The sequence below is a fragment of the Bos indicus x Bos taurus genome, chromosome 16, assembly GCF_003369695.1.
Source record: "Bos indicus x Bos taurus breed Angus x Brahman F1 hybrid chromosome 16, Bos_hybrid_MaternalHap_v2.0, whole genome shotgun sequence".
NCBI lineage: Eukaryota > Metazoa > Chordata > Mammalia > Artiodactyla > Bovidae > Bos > Bos indicus x Bos taurus.
The window spans coordinates 9,472,308-9,494,953 of record NC_040091.1 but is presented as its reverse complement, the minus strand read 5'-3'; the positions used below and the strand labels follow the sequence as shown (position 1 = coordinate 9,494,953).

At 36.3% G+C, this 22,646-nt stretch overlaps 1 pseudogene; it reads left to right on the top strand.

Moving 5' to 3' along the window:
* The first annotated feature begins 2,263 nt into the window (after positions 1-2,263).
* The window catches only part of LOC113907048, a 36,621-nt pseudogene continuing 16,238 nt past the window's right edge, over positions 2,264-22,646 (top strand).

Genomic DNA, 22,646 nt, shown 5'->3' with positions numbered 1-22,646 from the left:
AGTAATGTCTCTGCTTTTTAACATGCTGTCTAGGTTTGTCATAGCCTTTCTTCCAAAGAGCAAGCATGTTTTAATTTCATGGCTGCAGTCACCATCTGCATTGATTTTGGAGCCCCCCAAAGTAAAGTCTGTCACAGTTTCCATTGTTTCCCCATCTATTTGCCATGAAGTGACGGGACTGGATGCCATGATCTTAGTTTTCTGAATGTTGAGTTTTAAGCCAGCTTCTTCACTATCCTCTTTCACTTCAAGAGACTTCACTTCAAGAGACTCTTTAGTTCTTCTTTGCTTTCTTCCATAAGGGTGGTGTCATATTGTGCCACTATAAAGGCGGTCTCTCTCCTAGAGGGGTTTATTAATATTTTTTATAACACAGTGGCTGAAAGTGCAAGAGAATTTATATATCAACTACTGTTGTGAAACCTGAACAAGTTATTTAAACTCTATGGGGTTTCCACTTTATTCACACTGTCATTGATGTGGATTTTATCAGTGAATATCAAAAATATATCCACTGACACAATAACAGGTTTCTTGTGCTGAAAACATGAGACAAATTACCAAATTTTGTTGAAATTACCAACAGAAAACAACAGAAAAAGGTGAAGCACTGGCACTAAGAAGTTTGAAGAAAGAAAGTTTGCTTATAGTATAAGGGATAAAGGAGAAATGTATCATTTTCAGCCTTGGCTGGTAAGGTGTACTTAGGGCAGCTCAGAGATTTTGTCCATCTGTGCATGTCCAAGAATAACCCTGGAGACACTCCAAGTGTTGATTTGGTTTTACAAATAAATTTTAACAAATAGATGAATTTGCAAATATGTAATCTTCAAATAATTAAGATCCATTGTTTTTTTTTGTAGGAGCACGAGGCTTAATATTAATATATACATATGTCTAAGTTACCCTAATCTAAAAAATAAGAAAGTAGAAAAATAACTAGAAAGATTGTTCCTAGTATTATTTTATCTGCTATCTACACTTATTAATTTTCTAGTTGATGGTAATAAATCCCAATTCTGAGTTTTAGTTCTATATAGGCGCCACTCTTCTGGAGGCAAAGTTCATTGGAAACAGTATTACCTTTATGTCTTTTAACCGAAGATGCAACCAAGAACATTGGAATCTTCACTAGATGCTGCTGCTGCTGAGTTACTTCCATCATGTCTGACTCTGTGTGAACCTACAGACTGTAGGCCACCAGGCTTCTCTATCTATGGGATTCTCTAGGCATGAGTTCTAGAGTGGGTTGCCATTCCCTCCTCTAGGGGATCTTCCCACCCAGGGATCAAACCTGTGTATCCTGCATTACAGGCAGATTCTTCACTGCTGAGCCACCAGGGAATCCCCAGTCTTCACTAGAAGGCCCCTCACACCATTATAAATTGACCAAACTTCCCCTGAGCCTTTGGAAAAAGTTAATGTTGACATTGTCTGCTTATGAGGATATTTTGCACTCTGTGACAGTTGAGCAAAACTAGACCTGTGGGAGCACAGAATCTTTTTCACCTTCAAGTATGGGATGTTACTTCAATAAAAAATTTGTTTTCTTGGTTTCTTAAATGAATAATGAATTTGCCTTTTTTTTTTTTCTTATTAACTTAATGGAAGAAAAACAGGCATTCCAAAATAAGACAGCACTGAATATTTGTAGTTGGAGAAAAATAGTAGAAGCTTCAACAAAACAATTAATTTAGTTTTGTACTTTAGGGCTTCCCAGGTGGTAAAGAATCTGCCTGCAATGCAGGAAACCCAGGTTGATCCCTGGGTTGGGAAGATCCCCTGTAGAAGGGCGTGGCAACCCACTCCAGTATTCTTGCATGGAGAATTTCATGGACAGAGGGGCCTAATGGACTACAGTCCATGGGGTCGCAAAGAGACACAACTGAGCAACTAACATTTTCACTTTCAATGAGATTTTAAGTGTGGCCTAATCCATAGGAAAAAAAAATGATGTTGAAATTTTGAAAGACTCTATTAAGAGAAAGATGCAGGTGACATTGGTTGAACCCCTAGGTTGGGAAGATCTCCTGGAAGAGGAAATGGCAACCCACTCCAGTGTTCTTGCTTGCCTGGAAATCCCATAGACAGAGGAGCCTATGGGCTCGCAAAGAGCTGGACATGATTGAGTGACTGATCAGAGAGCACATTAATAGAAAGGAAAGATGCAACCTAGGTAAAAATATTTGCAAGATGCCCATTTGGTAAAGAGGTAGTATTCAAAGTATTCACCAGCACCACAAGTGGCTGAGGCACTGAGACGATGGGTGTGGTGGAGCTGGGAATGTTGATAGCTGAAGATGAAGGTGGTGGCTGTTGGGATTTCAAGAGGCTTGCTGGGGCCAATCTTCCCTTTGGCACTGTCTGCCGGTAACAGGCCTGTGGAGCTCCAGGGGATGATGTTAACCTGGGTAGGTAGCTGGGTCCAGGCAGTATTGCCTGAATGGTCATCTGGTTTCTGGATCTTTCCCTCACTGCACTTCTTCCAGTTGGCTATCTCCTCTACACCAAAGATGCTCAAAAAACTGTCTCAAGCTGCTCTCAGTTTCTGGACCTGGTTCTTATATGTCATCATTCCTCTTGTCAAGGATGGAGCAGTCTCGCTGCTACAGCCAGAGGGGATCTGGAGCCCAGAGATCATTAATTTCTGCATTTTGCTGCTGGAATCTTCTCCCTCATGATGGGGACACAGTTTTTTCATCCAGAGCAGAGGCTGGAGGCAGGGGCTTGGAAGGTTTTCATTTTTCAATATTAAAAAGGCTCTGTGTACATGGTGGGCTATTCTTTTTAGTGTATGCACTTTATGTTATAATATTTCTCTCAAGACTGCTTTACCCTTGTCTCTTTGATATATTTACACTACCTTTTATTTCAAAGCATTTCATGCATAATTAATTAGTTGGTCAGTCATGTCCAAATCTTTGCAACCCCATGGACTGTAGCCTCCCAGGCTCCTCTGTCCATAGGATTCTCCAGGCAAGAATACTGGAGTGGGTAGCCATTCCCTCCTCCAGGGGATCTTCCTGACCCAGGGATCAAACCTGAGTCTCCTGAATTGCAGGTGGATTCTTTATCATCTAAGCCACCAGGAAAACCCCTAACATACTTCCCTAAATACTTTCTCTTTGATACATGAATGGATTAAGCCTGTTGTTTAGTGTTTGATATTTTCTTATTATCTTTTTGTTATGGATTAGTAACTAATTCAACTATAGGTAGAGAACACATTTTGTATGATTTCAATTTTTGTACATGTTTTGAAGTTATGTCCCAGAATACAGTGTATATCCTGTTTTAAGTTTGTCAAAACTTGAATACATCTACTGCTCCTTTTCATGGAGGGTTGTATGAATTTTGACTGAATCCTGGAGACAAATGTTCTTCTTGAGTTCTTCTGTACTTACTGAATCTCTCTCTAGTTGTCGTACCAATTTTTTGAAATAAGTATCAAAATCTTTCAGTTCAGTGCAGTTCAGGTGCTCAGTCGTGTCCTACTCTTGTGACCCCATGAATCTCAGCACGCCAGGCCTCCCTGTCCATCACCAACTCCCCGAGTCTACCCAAAACCATGTCCATTGTGTCAGTGATGCCATCCAACCATCTCATTCTCTGTCATCCCCTTCTCCTCCTGCCCTCAATCTTTCCCAACATCAGAGTATTTTCAGAGGAGTCAGCTATCCACATCAGGTGGCCAAAGTATTGGAGTTTCAGCTTCAACATCAGTACCACCAATGAACACCCAAGACTAATCTCCTTTAGGATGGACTGGTTAGATCTTGCAGTCCAAGAGACTCTCAAGAGTCTTCTCTAGTACCACAGTTCAAAAGCATCAATTATTTGTCACTCAGATTTCTTTATAGTCCAACTCTCACATCCATACATGACTACTGGAAAATCCATATCCTTGACTATATAGACTTTTGTTGGCATAGTAATGTCTCTGCTTTTTAATATGCTGTCTAGGTTGGTCATAACTTTCCTTCCAAGGAGTAAGTGTCTTTTAATTTCATGGCTGCAATCACCATCTGCAGTGATTTTGGAGCCCAGAAAAATAAAGTTAGTCACTGTTTCCACTGTTTCTCCATCTATTTGCCATGAAGTGATGGGACTGGATGCCATGATCTTAGTTTTCTGAATGTTGAGTTTTAAGCCAACATTTTCATTCTCCTCTTTCAATCTCACCAAGAGGCTCTTTAGTTCTTCTTCACTTTCTGACATAAGGGCTGTGTCATCTGCATGTCTGAGGTTATTGATATTTCTCCTGGCAATCTTGATTCCAGCTTGTGCTTCTTCCAGTCCAGTGTTTCTCATGATGTACTCTGCATATAGGTTAAATAAGCAGGGTGATAATATACAGCCTTGACATACTCCTTTTCCCATTTGGAACCAGTTTGTTGTTCCATATCCAGTTCTAACTGTTGCTTCCTGACCTGCATAAAGGTTTCTCAAGAGGAAGGTCAGGTGGTGTGGTATTCCCATCTCTTTCAGAATTGTCCACAATTTATTGTGATCCACACAGTCAAAGGCTTTGGCATAGTCAATAAAGCAGAAGTAGATGTTTTTCTGGAACTCTCTTGCTTTTTTGATGATCCATCAGATGTTGGCAATTTGATCTCTGGTTCTTCTGCCTTTTCTAAAAACAGCTTGAACATCTGGAATTTCATGGTTCACATATTGCTAAAGCCTGGCTTGGAGAATTTTGAATATTACTTTACTAGTGTGTGAGATGAGTGCAATTGTGTGGTAGTTTGAGCATTCTTTGGCATTACCTTTCTTTGGGATTGGAATGAAAACTGACTTTCCTGTGGCCACTGCTGAGTTTTCCAAATTTGCTGACGTATTGAGTGCAGCAGTTTCAGAGTATCATCTTTTAAAATTTGAAATAGCTCAACTGGAATTCCATCACTTCCACTAGCTTTGTTCGTAGTGATGCTTCCTAAGGCCCACTTGACTTCACATTCCGGGATGTCCTGCTGTAGGTGAGTGTGAGTGATCACACCTTCAAGATGATCTGGGTCGTTAAGATTCTTTTATCTTTGTACTGTTCTTCTGTGTATTCTTGCCACCTCTTCTTAATATCTTCTGCTTCTGTTAGGTCCATACCATTTCTGTCCTTTATTGAGCCCATCTTTGTATGATATGTTCCCTTGGTATCTCTAATCTAAAGTTAATCAAATCTAAATCAAATCTAATCTTAAGTTAATCAAAATTTTAACTTTAACCAAATATGGATATCTGTATTTCTCCTTCAGTTTGATTAGATTTTACTTTGTATATTTTTCATCTCTATGGCTAAGTGCATGCCCACGTATGTGTTCTCTGTTTTAAGATGGATTGAGAGTTACGATGAAATCTCTCTCCCTACCTAGTGACTTTCTTTGCTCTGAAGTTGAATTTATTTGATATTAATATAGTCACTTTGGCTTTCCTTTGATTAATATTTGCATAAGATTTTTTCATTATCTTATTTCAACCTCCTATATAATTATATTTGAAGAGAGTTACTTGCCACTGTCATATTATTGGGTCATATTTTTTGATCCACCTTATTAATAGCTGTATTCTATCTGATACATTCAGATCATTTTCCATTTGATGTGATTGTTGATAAATTAGAACTTAATTCTGCATTTTTTTACATATATACAATATAATATATATAATATGTATATATATAATAACTTCTGTTATTCCTCTCTAGGCTTTCTTTTTCCTAACTTTGAACTACTTACTTGAACCAATTTTTAGAATTCTATTTTGATTTATCTATAGTGCTTCTGAGTGTTTTTCTTTGTACAGCTTTATTGATGATTTTTTATGTATTACACTATTTATATACTTCAATTTTCACAGTCTATTGCTGTCATTTCATCAGCTTGTTTGAAAAGTTGAAGGCTTTCTTCCATTTATGGGCTTTTACTCTCCTTTAAAAAAAATAATTTTCTTAACTGTATCCTGTGTATATACATAGAATCACACCAGTCAGTATTGTAATTTTTACTTCTGCCACCAAAAATAATTTAGAAGACTTATGAGAAAGTTTTCTATTGTATTCATTACTCTTTTGCTAACTGTCTTTCTCCTTTCCTGATATCCCAGTTTCTTTTTTATCATTCTTTTCCTGTTAGAAAACTTCCAGCCATTCTTTTAGGGTAAGTTTGTTGGTAACTAATTCTCTTAGTTTTCCTTATCTGAGAATATCTTGATTTCCCCTCTAGTCCAAAAGGATATTTTCACTATGCATGAGATTGTTGACAGTTCTATTATTTCAGCACTTAAATACTTTTCTTCTGGCCTCAATGTTTGGAGATGAGAAATCTACTGTCTTCTAATTTAATTCTCATTTAGGCAAAATGTCATTTTTCTTTGACTATATTCAAGACTGTTTTTCTCTTTAGTTGTTGGGAGCTTAATTATAAAGGATCTTGTTAAGTATGTTTTAGGTTTATTCTGTTTGGAATAACATAATTCATTCAACTTCTTAAACTTGTAGGTTTATAAAATTTTTTCCCCCCAAATTGGAAAGTTTTCTTCCATTATTATTTGCAATCCTTTATTATTGCCTTTTTTCTCCTTTTCATTTGGAATATATGAAGTAAAAAGAAAACTCAGAGAACTCATCATCATGTTATTCTGTAGATCCTCAAGTTTTTTGCACCTTTTAGAGTAGTCTTATGCTTGATTTCTATATAACTGTTCAAGACTTTTCATTGTACTTATGAAGAAAGGTATAACATTTCATCTTTTCAGAAGTAGAAGTTCATCTCTTTACTTTTAGTCTATTTTAGTCTTTATATTTTAAATTAGTTTTTTTATAGACCTCACAAAGTTGTTTATATAAATTCAATCTCTTTCTTTTATTTTTTTTTCTTCTAATTTTATTTTATTTTTAAACTTTACATAATTGTATTAGTTTTGCCAAATATCTTTTAATTAGTATCTTTAGGCCATTCATATTTAATGTTGGATAAACATAAATATGTTTGTAATTGTTTTATATTTATTGACAGAGGCATTTTTTGCTCTTTTATCTAGTTTTAATTGAGCATTTTATAGGATTCCATTTAGCTCCTTTCTAGCATATCAGTTGCCTAGACTTTACAATATTCATTTTCATTTTTTAACTAATGTAACATTATTTCCTGTGTAATTGAGATACTTTACAACAGAATGTTCCCAATCTTTCCCTCCCATTCTTTGAGTCATTGTTGTCATTCATTTTATTAATACTTTCCATGTGCTATAATCACCAATTGTTTCTATTTATGATTTAGAATAATATTGTATTCATTGGAATACCTACTTAGAATCAACAGGATTTTTTGTTTGTTTGTCTGTTTGTTTTTTTACTACCTAAGCTTTGGAAATGTTCCTCCAAATTATTTTTGAATTTTATTTTGATAAGTGTTTGGGGATATTATTGACCTTTGACAAATACTATAATTGTTAATGATTTTGTTTTTATCATGCAAACTCTGAATAATTTGGGTAGTTTCTGTTGGTTCTCTCTCCTATCATTTATCCAGGAAGAATATCAACTTCATTGTTTGATCACTGTGCATGAACACAAGGATGGCAATTTATTAGCAAGATGCTATAGTTCTTAGTCTTCACTGTGGTCTCACAAATTATTTGTTAGTCACTCAGCTGCATCCGGCTCCCATGAACTGTAGCCTGCCAGGGTCCTCTATCCCTGGGATTCTCCAGACAAGAGTATTGGAGTGGGTTTCCATTCCCTTCTTCAAATTATAATCCTTAACAGAACATCTTCCTAAGGACTTCAAGCCTAAAAAGATGATTCCCCTGCAGAATCTAATGATCTGTCAATCATGGTCATACTGCTGGCTGAGTAACACAGGAGAAAGGGAAGATGAGTGGACACTCCGAGTGCCATCTCCTCCATACCACTTTTAAAACACGTTTATTAGTAAAGATTTGTGTAAATCAAAATTATATTTGAAAGGTGAAAATTATTTATAATTTATAAAATTTCAGATACATAATTATATTCAATCATGTAATGTGTAAGTGGCATTGAAAATAATCCTCTAGTTTTATCTTCAAAGTATTTATTTTCATGTTTAAAAAGAGCCAGTTATTTGAGAGAAATTATTTAAAAAACTAATTTCATGACAGGAGAAACTATCCTAGTTATAGTATATCCTCTAATTTTGCGAGAAATCAGCCTTCAGATTTTCATTCCCTTTAGGCAATCAGGATCTCATTATTGAGACCACCTATGGATGGTGTGATTGAAATTTTGCATCTGTGCATAATCACCTCATTATGTTGATCTTTCGATGTAAATCTCTAGACCATCATGGACATTAAAAAAGCTTAGGAAGTTCTATTTTAGCCCTGAATTGTTCATATTTCGTTTTAGCCCCAAATAAATCTGAAACACTACTAAGATATCTATTTTCTCTCAAAGTTTAAAATATTGTACTCTGAAGTTCCTATGATTGACACATGAAGCTAGAGTATCAGGTAATGTCATACTTGGAAAATTTTGGTTTTAAATAATGTGTTATCTTGCTTATTGATTTTAAGGTCTTAACATTTTGCAGTTCATACCATCCTATGTTATTTTGTCAGTGTGTCATTAGTTTGCAAATTAGTGGGATTTTTCTTCATTACCCTCTGAGATGAGAATATTATTGAACATAAGAATTCAGTTTTATATCAAACAAAATTAGTTTTATAGTCAAAGAATTGAGTTCCACCACTTAACATGCTAAAATATTGTATTAAATGAGGAAAATCATCTTTAAAGGGCACCATAACTACTCTCTCATTTGTTGTAATTTCATTTAATTATTATAGATAGTATTGTAAATTTTTATATTTACATTTTTAAAAATTACTTTTAAAACAATCATCAAACCTTGGTTTGTTAAGAAGCATTTTTTAAATTGGCAATTAGATATACAAAAGATATAACTTCCCTGAACAAAAGTTCATGGAAGTTGCATTATAAGTTTAATTACATTTCAATTAAAACTCAGAATTGTTTACTATAATAAAGTCTATATTATAAATATAACATTAGTGATAGCAGTTTTAAAAATAATTATTAAGATAAAATAACTAACTCAATTTAATAAATACCTTTCCTGTTGGCTCAGTGGTAAACAATCCTCCTCCCAGTGCAGGAGAGTTGGCTTTGATCTCTGGGTTGGGAAGATCCCAAATAGTAGTAACTGCTGTTCTTCCCTAGGAATTCCCAGTATTCTTCCCTAGGAAATCCCATGGACTGAGGAGCGTACAATGTACGTGAACTGAGAACTTTCAGATGTACAAGCTGCATTTAGAAAAGGCAGGGGAAACAGAGATCAAATTCCCAACATCTGTCAGATAACACAAAAAGCAAGAGAATTCCAGAAAAAAGCATCTACTCTGCTTCACTGACTATATTAAAGCCTTTGACTGTATGGATCATAACAAACTGTGGAAAATTCTTCAAGAAATTGGAATAACAGACCACCTTTCCTGCCTCCTGAGAAAACTGGTCAAGAAGCAATAGTTAGTACCAGACAAGGAACAACAGATTGGTCCAAAATTGGGAAAGGAGTATGTCAAGGCTGTATATTGTCATCCTGCTTACTTAATTTCTGTGTAGAGTACATCATGCCAAATGCAGGGCTTGATGAAGCACAAGCTGGAATCAAGATTGCCAGGAGATATATCAGTAGGCTCAAATATGCAGAGGACACCACCCTTATGACAGAAAGCTAAGAGGCAGTAAAGAACCCTTTTGATGAAGGTGAAAAAGGAGAGTGAAAAATCTGGCTTAAAACTCCACATTCAAAAAAATAAGATCGTGACATCTAATCCCATCATTTCATTGTAATTAGATGAGGAAACAATGGAAACTGTGACAGACTTTATTTTCTTGGGATCCAAAATCACTATAGACAGTGACTGCAGCCATGAAAATAAAAGACACTTGCTCCTTGGGAAAAAAGTTATGACAAACATAGACAGGGCATTGCAAAGCAGAAACATCGCTTTGCCAACAAAGATCCATTTAGTTAAAGCTATGGTTTTTCCAGGAGTCATTATGGATGTGAAAGTTGGACCATAAAAAAGCCTGAGCACCGAAGAATGTATGCTTTGGAACTGTGGTCCTGGAAAAGACTCTTGAGAGTCCCTTGAACAGCATGAAGATCAAACCAGTCAATGCTAAAGGAAATCAGTCCAAGTGTTCATGGAAAGGACTGATGCTGAAACTGAAGCTCCAATACTTTGGCCACCTGACTCATTGGAAAATACCCTGATGCTAGGAAAAATTGAGGGCAGGAGGAGAAGGGGGGCAACAAAGTATAAAATGGTTGGATGGCATCAACAATTTAATGCACAGAAGTTTGAGCAAATTCTGGGAGATAGTTAATGAAGGACAGGGAAGCCTGATTTGCTGCAGCTCTTGGGGTCACAAAGTATGGGACACAACTGAACAACCGCAACAACATGTGAGGACTTAGCTCCCTGACCAGGGATGGAATCTACACTACTGCGTTGGAAAGGGAAGGCTTAACCACTGGAACACCAGAGAAGCCCCCATTTTGAGTTAATTTTTTGTGAAAGGCATAAGGTCTGTTTCTAAATTCATTGCTTTTCATGTGGATATCAAGTTGTCCCAATTTAAAGAAACTTTCTTTGCTCCATTTTATTGCCTTTGAAATGAAAGTGAAAGTATTACTCGCTTAGTACTGACTCTTACAGACCCCATGGACTGTAGCTCACCAAGCTCCTCTGTCCATGGAATTCTCTAGGCAAGAATATTGGAATGGGTAGCTATTCCCTTCTCCACAGGAGTTTCCTAACACAGCGATTGAACTCAAGTCTCCTATATTACAGGCAGATTCTTTACCATCTGAGCCACCAGTAAAAGATCAGTAGTCTATATTTATCAGGGTTTATTTCTGTACTTCCTATTCTGTATCATTGATCTGTTAGTCCTTTCTATTGCCAGTACCACACTGTCTTGATTACTGTAGCTTTATATTAATCCTGAAATTGGTTAGTGTCACACTTCCAACTTTATCCTTCTTTAATATTGCGTTGGCTAATCTTGGTCTTTTGCCTCTCCATACACATGTTGGTGGAGCAGTGGTAAGGAACCCACATGCCAATGCAGGAGACACAAAAGACACTTCTATCCCTGGGCCAGAAAGATTCCCTGGAATAGGAAATGGCAACCCAGTCCAGTGTTCTGGCCCAAAAAATTCCACAGACAGGAGACTGGCAGGCTATAGTCCATGAGGTCTCAAAGAGTCAGACATGACTGAGCATGAGCACATATGTGCTATAAGTGGTATTGGACTTTTACTTAAAATTCCACTTGATGAAACATAGAAAACCATTGACTTTTGTATATTAATCTTTATTCTGCCATGTTGCTATAACTGCTTATTAGTTTCTGAAATTTTCTGTCATCCTTTCAGTTATTCTAAATCGACAATTATGTCATCTGTGACCAAAGACAGTTTTACTTCCTCCTTCCCAATCACAAAAATATTTTTTCTTCTTGTTTTATTATAATATCTAGGACTTCCATATGATGTTAAAAAGGAGTGGTGAGAAGGCAAATCCTTATCTTTATACTTGATCATATTAGAGAACTTCAAGTATCTCATGATTAAGCATGATATTAGCTATATATTTTTTGCAAATAATCTTTATCAGGTTGACAAAGTATTCCTGAATTCCTAGCTTGCTGAATGTTTTTATCATAAGTGGTGTTTGATTTTTTTTCAAATTCTTTTTTTCATCTATTATATAAGAATTTTTCTTTCTCAGCTTATTGATATAAGAGGTTATATTAATTAATATTTAAAAATGGAATTAGCCTTTAATACCTGGGATGAATCCCACTTGGTCATGGTGTATAATTATTTTTATACATCATTAGACTCTATTTCACATAGGACATTTGACACAGAGCATTGACATGAAACCACCCTTATGGCAGAAAGTGAAGAGCAACTAAAGAGCCTGTTGATAAAAGTGAAAGAGAAGAGTGAAGAAGCTGGCTTAAAACTCAACATTCAAAAAACTATGATTATGGCATCCAATCCCATCTCATCAAATCAATGGGGAAACAATGGAAACTGTGACAGACTTTATTTTCTTGGGCCCCAAAATCACTGCACATGGTGACTGCAGCCATGAAATGAAAACACCCTTGCTCCTTGGAAGAAAAGGCATGACAAACCTAAACAGCATATTAAAAAGCAGAGACATTACTTTGCCATTAAAGGTCCATATAATCAAAGCTATGGTTTTTCTAGTAGTCATGTATATATGTGAGAGTTGGACTACTGTCACCCTGCTTATTTAACTTATATGCAGAGTACATCATGAGAAACGCTGGGCTGGAAGAAACACAAGCTGGAGTCAAGATTGCCGGGAGAAATATCAATAACCTCAGATATGCAGATGACACCACCCTTATGGCAGAAAGTGAAGAGGAACTCAAAAGCCTCTTGATGGAAATGAAAGTGGAGAGTGAAAAAGTTGGCTTAAAACTCAACATTCAGAAAAGGAAGATCATGGCATCCGGTCCCACCACTTCATGGGAAATAGATGGGGAAACAGTGAAAACAGAGTCAGACTTTATTTTTCTGGGCTCCAAAATCACTACAGATGGTGACTGCAGCCATGAAATTAAAAGATGCTTACTCCTTGGAAGGAAAGATGACCAACCTAGATAGCATATTGAAAAGGAGAGACATTACTTTGCCAACAAAGGTTCATCTAGTCAAGGCTATGGTTTTTCCTGTGGTCATGTATGGATGTGAGAGTTGGACTGTGAAGAAGGCTGACTGCCGAAGAATTGATGCTTTTGAACTGTGGTGTTGGAGAAGACTCTTGAGAGTCCCTTGGACTGCAAGGAGATCCAACCAGTCCATTCTGACGGAGATCAGCCCTGGGATTTCTTTGGAAGGAATGATGCTAAAGCTGAACCTCCAGTACTTTGGCCACCTCATACGAAGAGTTGATTCATTGGAAAAGACCCTGATGCTGGGAGGGATTGGGGGCAGGAGGAGAAGGGGACGACAGAGGATGACATGGCTGGATGGCATCACTGGCTTGATGGACGTGAGTCTGAGTGAACTCCGGGAGTTGGTGATGGACAGGGAGGCCTGGCGTTCTGCAACGCATGAGGTTGCAAAGAGTCGGACACGACTGAGCGACTGATCTGATCTGATCTGGACTATAAAGAAAGCTGAGCACCAAGAATTGACACTTTTGAACTGTGGTGTTGGAGAAGACTCCTGAGAGTCCCTTGGATTGCACGGAGAAAATAGTCAATCCAAAGGAAATCAACCCTGAATATTCATTGGAAGGACTGATGCTAAAGCTGAAGCTCCAACACTTTGGCCACCTGATATGAAGAGCAGATTTGTTCGAAAAGACCCTGATGCTGGAAACCACTGAAGGGAGGAGAAGGGGAGGACAGGATGAGATGGTTGAAAGGCATCACCAACTCAATGGACATGAGTTTGAGCAAGCTCCAGAAGATGGTGAGGGATAGGGAAGCCTGGTGAGCTGCAGTCCATGGGGTCTCAAAGAGTTGGACACAATTGAGCAATGGAACAACAGTAACAACAGATTCTATTTGCTGACAGTTGTGTTTAGAATTTTACATCTATGTTCATGAAAGACATTGGTCTGTATTTCTCTGGTAAAATTTGTAATTTTAGTGTAATGCTGACCTCATAGAATGTGCTAAAAGTAGTTTTTATGTTTCTATCCTCTGAAAAAAATGAGGTAGAATTGCTATAATTTCTTCCTTAAGTGTTTAATAGAATTCATCAATGAATCCAATTGTTTTTTGTGATCTCTGTTTTGTAAGGTTGTTAATTACCGATTCATTTTAAATGATTTAGGCCTAATTCAACACATCTACATATTCTTGGGTGTGTTATGGCAGATTGTCTTTCTAGGAATTAGTCCATTTCATCCATATTATCAACTATATGGGCATAGTTATTTCATTTCTTTATTATCCTTTTCATTTCCATGGTATCTGCAGTAAATTTCCTTCTTTCACTTTTGATATTATCAATAGCAGTTTGTGTCTGCTTTCTTTTTTTCTTTGTTATCCTAGTTAAAAGCTAAGTTGCTTCAGTTGTGTCCGACTCTTTGCGACCCTATGGGACAGTAGCCTGCCAGGCCCCTCTGTCTATGGGATTTTCTAAGCAAAAATACTGAAATGGGTTGCCATTTCCCTCTCCAGGTTAAAAGATTATTAATTTTATCAGTTTTTTTCAAAGTATCACCTTTTTGTTCTGATGATTTTCTGTACTGATTTTTTTGTTTTCAACTTATGCTTATTTTAAATTTATTTATTTTTTAAAATTTTATTTTATTTTTTAACTTTACAATATTGTATTGGTTTTGCCATATATCAACATGAATCCACCACAGGTATACACATGTTCCCCATCCTGAACCCTCCTCCCTCCCCATTTAATTTGCTCTTATTTTGCCATTTTTTTATGGTGGAAAATGCTTCTATTGTTGGAATTTAGATCTTTCGTCTTTTATACTATGTACATTTAATGCTATAAAAGTTCCTCTAGCACTTCTTTTGCTGTATTCCTCAAATTCTGATAAATTGCTTTTACTTTTTCATTCAAAAGTATATATATTTTTAATTTTTCTTGAAATTTTATTTGACCCATGTGTCATTTGGAAGTGTGTTGTTTAATCTCCTTGTATTTGGGACTTTTCCAGTTATCTTCATATAACTATTTATTTTTGGTTTAATTTCTTGTAGTTTGAGAGCAGACATTGCATTATTTCTATTCTTTTAAATTTGCTGTGTTCTGTGGCTCACAGTGTGGTCTATCTTTGTGAATGTCTCATGTGTGCTTGAGAAAAATGTGCATTCTGCTATAGTTGGATGAAGTGCTTTCTAGATGTCAATTTTATCCATTTAATTGAGAGTGTTTGTTGTGTTAGTTTTTGCTGTACAACAAAGTGAGTCAGGTGTATGTATACATATATCCCCTCTTTTTTTTGGATTTCCATCCCATTCGGGTCACCACAGGGCATTGAATATAATTCCCTATGCTATACAATAGGCCCTCATTAGTTATCTATTTTATACTTAGTATCAATAGTGTATAGTGTTTGGTGGTTTCAGCTGTATCTTACTGATTTTCTGGCTGCTAGATCTGTGCATCTGGCAGAGGGGTGTTAACGTTTCTAACTATGACAGTGGGTTCATCTGTTTCTCTGTAAGTCCTACCTGGTTTTCACTCACATTGTTTGATACTCTGTTGTTAGGCATATGCATGTTAAGAATTGTCATGTCTTAAAAATTAATCCCTTTATCATTATGTAAGTCCTGTGTCTCTGAATTTCCTTGGTGTCAGTTCTGTCTGAAATTATAACTGAATATATAACTGAAAGCATAACTACTCTTGCTTTCTCTTTATTTGTGTTGTAGCTCAGTCGTGTCAGACTCTGTGACCCCATGGACTGCATTACGCCAGGCTTCCCTGCCCTTCACCATCTCCCGGAGTTTGCTCAAACTCATGTCCATTGAGTCAGTGTTGCCATGCAACCATCTCATCCTTTGTCATCCCTTCTCCTTCTGCCTTCAATCTTTCCCAGCATCAGCATCTTTTCTAGTGAGTGGCTCCTCACAGCAGGTGATCAGAGTATTGGGCTTCAGCATCAGTCCTTCCAATAAATATTCAGAATGGATTTCCTTTAGGATTGACTGGTTTGATCTCCTTTCATTTGTGTTAGTATGGTATTTTTTCTCCATCCATTTGCTCTTAATCTATGTATATCTGTATTTAAAGCATGTTTCCTATAGATGACATATGGTTGAGTCATGGTTTTTGATCCTCTGTGGCAATATCTGTCTTAACTGGTACAGTCAGGCCATTGACATTCAAAGTGATTATTAACAGAGCTGGACTAGTACCTACTGTATTAGTCCCTGTTTCCTCTTTGTTCCCTTGTTCTTTGTCACTTTGTTCGTCACTCCTTTTGGGCCTTTTGTGATTTTATATGATTCCATTTCTCTCCTAGGGCTTCCCTGATAGCTCAGTTGGTAAAGAACCTGCCTGCAATTAAACCAAAATGTTGTCTCCTTAGTCACCTGTATTTTTGAGCATGTAATATGATTCTATTTTCTCTTTTTAGTATTTCAGTTATATTTGTTTTTTCACTTTCTTAGTGGTTGTTTTAGAGTTTTCAGGATACATTTATGACATCCCAATCTACTTTCAACTAGGACTGTACAAATTCCCAGGGAATGTGCACATCTTTTGAGACTAACCTAATTTCCTTTCATTCCTTATACCATTGTTGTCATCATTTCACTTATAATAAGGATAAATTACCATATATATGACATATACATAAGCATACATAGTTGAATATCATATTGCTGTTTTTATTTTCAACAGACTGTTATCTATGAAATCAATTAAAAATAAGAAAAATGAAAGTCTTTTTTTTTTTTAATTTTATCTTCATATATATTCCTCTTTCATGCTCTTCCTGTATGTAGATCCGGGGTTATAACTTATTTTCCTTCTTTCTTTTGAACTTATTTTAACTTTTCTCTCAAGGCAAGTCCACTAGGAACAAATTCTTTCAACTTTTGTTGGTCAGAGAAAGTCTGTTTTTCCTTCACCTTTGAAAGATAATTGCCTAGCATACAGAATCTAATTTGGTGGTTGTTGTCTACCAACACCATAAATATGTCTGTTTATTCTCTTCTTGTTTTCATGTTTTCCAAAGAGAAGTTGTATGTTATTCTTTGTTCTTCTCTAGGGAAAGTGCATTTTTCCTCTACCTTGTTTTAGAAGATTTTTGTTTGTTTTTGATTTTGTATAATTTGAAAAATATGTGCTGTGCTGAGGTTGTAATTTATTTTATTATTATTTTTAAATTTACCCTTCTTAGTATTCTCTTGTTACTGAATTGAGCCTAAGGGACCTTATTCTCAGGTCTAGCCCAGCCTCTGAGTGGGAAAGTTCTTTTCTCATTCTAGTTTGAGGAGGTAAATAACAAAACAAAAACTGAGATCAATACAGTACAAACTTTATTCAGTGGTCAAAGAATGGAGAAGTAGAAACTAAGTTCACAGATAGACTTCTCCCACCTGGAGAGAGAAATTTAATTATAAAGAGTAGAGACAAAGGGTGGAAGAGTAAGAGTGAAGCTAATGATGGGGAGACATGATAATTAGTCTGTGCGGAAGGGGCAGGGCTTTTTCTAGGAACAGGGTGTCCCTCAGTTTTTGCCTTTTTGTGGTACTTAGTGTCTGGTCCTGGCTACTGGTATGTGTGTCATTTAATATGCAAATATAGTAGCACCGTGTATAAAGAGACTCAGGATCTGTTGCAGGTCTGATTTGTTGCCATCTTGGTCCCAGCTGGTCCTATATGGTGTGGGCTTTTTGTAGATACCTTTCTTGTTTGTGTACCCCTTACTTAAAGATTTATGTTAAACTCTGGAGAAGGGTGGGGTTTTAAGCAAATAATTGGAGAAGTTCTGGCAACACTGTGAGCTTCTTGGATCTTTGGTCTTGTGTCAGATGTTAATTTGGAGAAATTATCAATTTTTGTTTCAAATATTTCTTCTGTTTTTCTTTTTGTTTTCCCCTTTTCTTCTCTTCCTGGAGTTTACATGCATATCTGTTGTAGTTGTCCCACAATCCTTGGAGTCTCTCGTCAGTTTTGTCAGTCATTGTTCTCTTTGCTGTTCAGTTTCTGAGGAGCCTAGTGATACATTCTCAAGCTCAGAGAGTCTATCCTCACCCATGCACAGTCACTGAACGAGCCCATCATAGACAGTCTTTATTTCTGTTCCCCTCTTTTTTCTATCTCTGTCATTTATTTTGGGTCTGTTCTTATAATTTCCATTCCTCTGCTTATATATATATATATTTTTATTATTTTTTTTATTCAATTTTAATTTAAAAAAAATTATACATGTGTTCCCCATCCTGAACCCTCCTCCCTCCTCCCTCCCCATACCATCCCTCTGGGTCGTCCCAGTGCACCAGCCCCAAGCATCCAGCATCGTGCATTGAACCTGGACTGGCATCTCGTTTCATACATGACATTTCACATGTTTCAATGCCATTCTCCCAAATCTTCCCACCCTCTCCCTCTCCCACAGAGTCCATAAACCTGTTCTATACATCAGTGTCTCTTTTGCTGTCTCGTATACAGGGTTATCGTTACCATCTTTCTAAATTCCATATATATGCATTAGTATACTGTATTGGTGTTTTTCCTTCTGGCTTACTTCACTCTGTATAATAGGCTCCAGTTTCATCCACCTCATTAGAACTGATTCAAATGTATTCTTTTTAATGGCTGAGTAATACTCCATTGTGTATATGTACCACTGCTTTCTTATCCATTCATCTGCTGATGGACATCCAGGTTGTTTCCATGTCCTGGCTATTATAAACAGTGCTGCGATGAACATTGGGGTACACGTGTCTCTTTCCCTTCTGGTTTCCTCAGTGTGTATGCCCAGCAGTAGGATTGCTGGATCATAAGGCAGTTCTATTTCCAGTTTTTTAAGGAATCTCCACACTGTTCTCCATAGTGGCTGTACTAGTTTGCATTCCCACCAACAGTGTAAGAGGGTTCCCTTTTCTCCACACCCTCTCCAGCATTTATTATTTGTAGACTTTTGGATCGTAGCCATTCTGACTGGTGTGAAATGGTATCTCATAGTGGTTTTGATTTGCATTTCTCTGATAATGAGTGATGTTGAGCATCTTTTCATGTGTTTGTTAGCCATCTGTATGTCTTCTTTGGAGAAATGTCTATTTAGATCTTTGGCCCATTTTTTGATTGGGTCATTTATTTTTCTAGAGTTGAGCTGTAGGAGTTGCTTGTATATTTTTGAGATTAGTTGTTTGTCAGTTGCTTCATTTGCTATTATTTTCTCCCTTTTATCTGTTTTTGCATGCATCTGCTCTATCCATTAGAGTGTTTAGCATATTCACAGTCTAATCATATCAGTACCCCTGCCATGCCTGGTTCTGATGCTTGCTCTGTCTCTTTAATTTTTTTTTTTGCCTTTTAATATGTATTGTATTTTTTTCATGATAGCCAGATGTGATGTACTGGTCAAAAGAAACTTCTGTAAATAGACCTTTAGTAAAGTGGTAATGAGGTATGAGAGGAGAGAAAGCATCCTGTAGTCCTAGTTAGTAAGTCGTGTCCGATTCTTTGTGACCCCATGGACTATAGCCTGCAGGGCTGCTTGATCCATGTGATTTCCCAGGCAAGAATACTGGACTGGGTTGCCATTTCCTTCTCTGGGGGGTCTTCCCCACCCAGAGATTGAATCTATGTCTCTAGTATTGGCAGGTGGATTCTTTACTGCTAAACCACCAGGAAAGACCCTCCAAATCAGTTTAGGTCTGATCAAACTCTCAGAGGATTAGGCTCTGGTTAACTAGTTTCTCCTGCAAACAGGCCTTATTAACCAGACAGAATGTTCTGGCATCTCTCAAAATGGTTCCTTTCCTCAGCTTCATGACAGAAACTGGAAAGGATTTTTCTCTGATACTTGCAATGAGAACCTGGCTAAGCTCCTGGAGGTAAATTTCACCATCTTGTGCTGTTTGTAGCTCTGAGACTTGTCTGCAGTCAGCCTCCAGCAATTCACCAATTACAGTACAGATTTTCCTATGTTGGCTCTGATTCCTGCAGTGGTTCATCTCCCTAGATTCTGCTCTAGTAAGACGTGCCTCGTGCCTGCCTCTGTTCATTTGCCTGTCTGTCTCTCCTGTCCTGAAGGTAGTAGTTTTTCCTGTGTTTGTCTTTTTATCGAAGAAGAGTTGTTGATTTCCAGTCTGTTCAGTATTTTACCTGTTAGGGTAGTGTGATGATTTCCAAGCTATTTATAGCAGAACTGGAAACTGAAAGTCCATCTGTTGTTCTTGGAAAAAAAAAAAAATCTGTGCAACAATTGAAAAATTAATTCCATTAACGGTGTACTTCGAATGAGTTTGGGGAAAAGTAAGTATTTTTCTTAATTTATCATAGAAAACTGTCTGTAACGACAACAAAAAAAGCTTTTATTTCTTACATTGGAAACCAAAAAGACATATATACATTGACATAAAAATAGATATGGTGTTTCAAACAAGTTTACAAGAATAAAAATAAATGATAATTTACTTTCAGTAGAACAAATTATGAAATTTTCTGTAAACTTCTAAGTCAAGCATAGCCAAAATGGAATAGGGAAAATGCATTGGGGATAATATTTTTTGAAGCTTATTATCCTGTTGGATTATAAACCAGAACCTCTTTAGCTAATTAAAAATTAATAATTTAATATTCAAAACACCTTGAGAGTACATGCTTTTATTTGAATTATAGGCTATGTAACAAAGGCATGATAAATTCACAGTTTATTAATATAATGTGATACAGTATCTTATCCCAGATGGTCTGATTTGAAGAGGGAAACTTTACAAAATATAAACATATTTATGAGACATGCTCCTAATAATTACTTTGCAAAACAAATATTTGTAAGTATTATTTCAGAAGATGTTAAGCCTGAATAGAGGCAGGTAGCTAGCAGTATTTCTATCACTGTATGCAAAATGAAATATATCTTTGACATCATTGACAAATATATGCTTGAGATCCAAGCATTAATTAATATTTGTTGACTTTTTTGTCCTTTAGCAAGGCTTTAATTTTCTATTCTATTATTTTGTTTTCTCAATGTGGTGTATGTATGCACTGTTAGTTTCAAATCCTTGAGCAGATATGAGTAGACCAAAATTTCCTTCTGTTTTAATATTTAATCCAGTGGACTAATGTTTGAATTTTTGTAACAGTATATCACGTACAAGCATGTCCAACTCTTTGTAACCCATGGACTGTAGCCACCAGTCTCCACTGTCCATAGGGATTCTCCAGGCAAGAATATTGGAGTGGGTGGCCATGTTCTCCTCCAAGGGATCTTCCCAACCCAGGGATTGAACCCAGGTCTCCCACATTGCAGGCAGATTCTTTATTGTCTGAGCCACTAGGGAAGACCAAGAATACTGGAGTGGGTATTCTATCCCTTCACCATGGGAACTTCCCAACCCAGGATTCAAACTGGGGTCTCCTGTATTGCAGGTGGATTCTTTACCAGCTAAGCCACCCAAGAAGCCCCAACAGTATATCATAAACCATACATGACTCTCAGTTCAGTGTTTCTGACTAACGCTTACATGAAAGCATTTATATTTTGTCTCATTGTATTAATGAAATATTAATATTAACTATGTATGGACAAAAACTCTAGAATTGTATTCTAAATTCTGTTGATAACAACTGATAATTGTATGGAGCTATTTGAGAAACTAATTGTGTATCCTCAAAGGTTTGTCTGTCTTGGATGTTGTTGACTTTAAGAAAAGCATCACAGTATCATACTCTGTGTCATGATTTTTGCAACTGTGTATATCAGAATGTATCTCCACCTTGCCTCCTATATTTAATCCATACTTTTGTCTGTGTATAGTGAGTATCACAAGACTCAAATGTGCTGAATAAAATTGTGGAGAAGAGAAAAATTAAGAGAGAAATGTAATAAATACACAAAGCAGTTTTTAAGAGCATATTGATACTAGAGAAAGCACAGTAGATTGCTTTTTGGATATACGTGTGTCTGTTTGCCTCTTTGCTATTTTAGTTGTCTTTTGGGGAAACAGATTGGAGATTTGGTGTCAGTGTTAAAATTACCTAATTTACAGAAAGTATTCTAATTAGTATTTTTATATATAAATCTGAATTGTCAGGAGCAGTTTGCTGGTGTTCATCAGGAAATGCCTGCTATGTTATTTTTAGAATCCCAGTGGGCCAGTATCTTTCTTTTTGGCTTATATTCCTCTCTTTTTTTTCAGACTAATTCATAAAAAAAATACTGTTGTTCTCTAACATCCTGTGAAATGAAATTGGTAAGTGGATAATTTGGCAATTCTATTATTTTTAAAGTGGTAAATATTTTCATATTTTTGGACCTATAGTCTATCAAATTGTCAGTGTTTACCAAAATGACTCATGCATCCCTTCATTTTTATCTATACTTGGATAGTAAAATAGTGTTTTACTTTATCATGATAAGGATAACAAGAATTAAAAAGATCTCAAAACTGATACATAAAGATATTAAATTTAATATTTGTAAGGGAATGACCTTCAAAGTCTTGCAGTCTTGTATTGTTATGTGTGTATATTTGTGTGGGGGATTTAGTATGGTATGGGCATTATAGTATAATCAATATTCTAGAAGATGACTTAGATTTTCTTATAAAGCCAAAAATATTAATAGAATGCATTGTCTTGAAATGACTATAATTTAAGTCTTTTCATGGGACTGAAATAGGCTGAAATATACTCAGCTATATTTTTTTAAAATTCATTGAAACAATTCTATATGTTGATTTTGACAAACATCTTCTGTATAATATTAAGAAAGTTTTCTATTACTACTGGGAAAAATATGCATAAATGTGTTAAGGAAAAATATATATGTTATTGCAAACAAATGCACACACGTATAGGTTTGCAGTGCTAAATGTAACTTCTGGTTTGGAAGTTTGTTGTGTTATATTTTGGTTTTATGAATTTTCATCA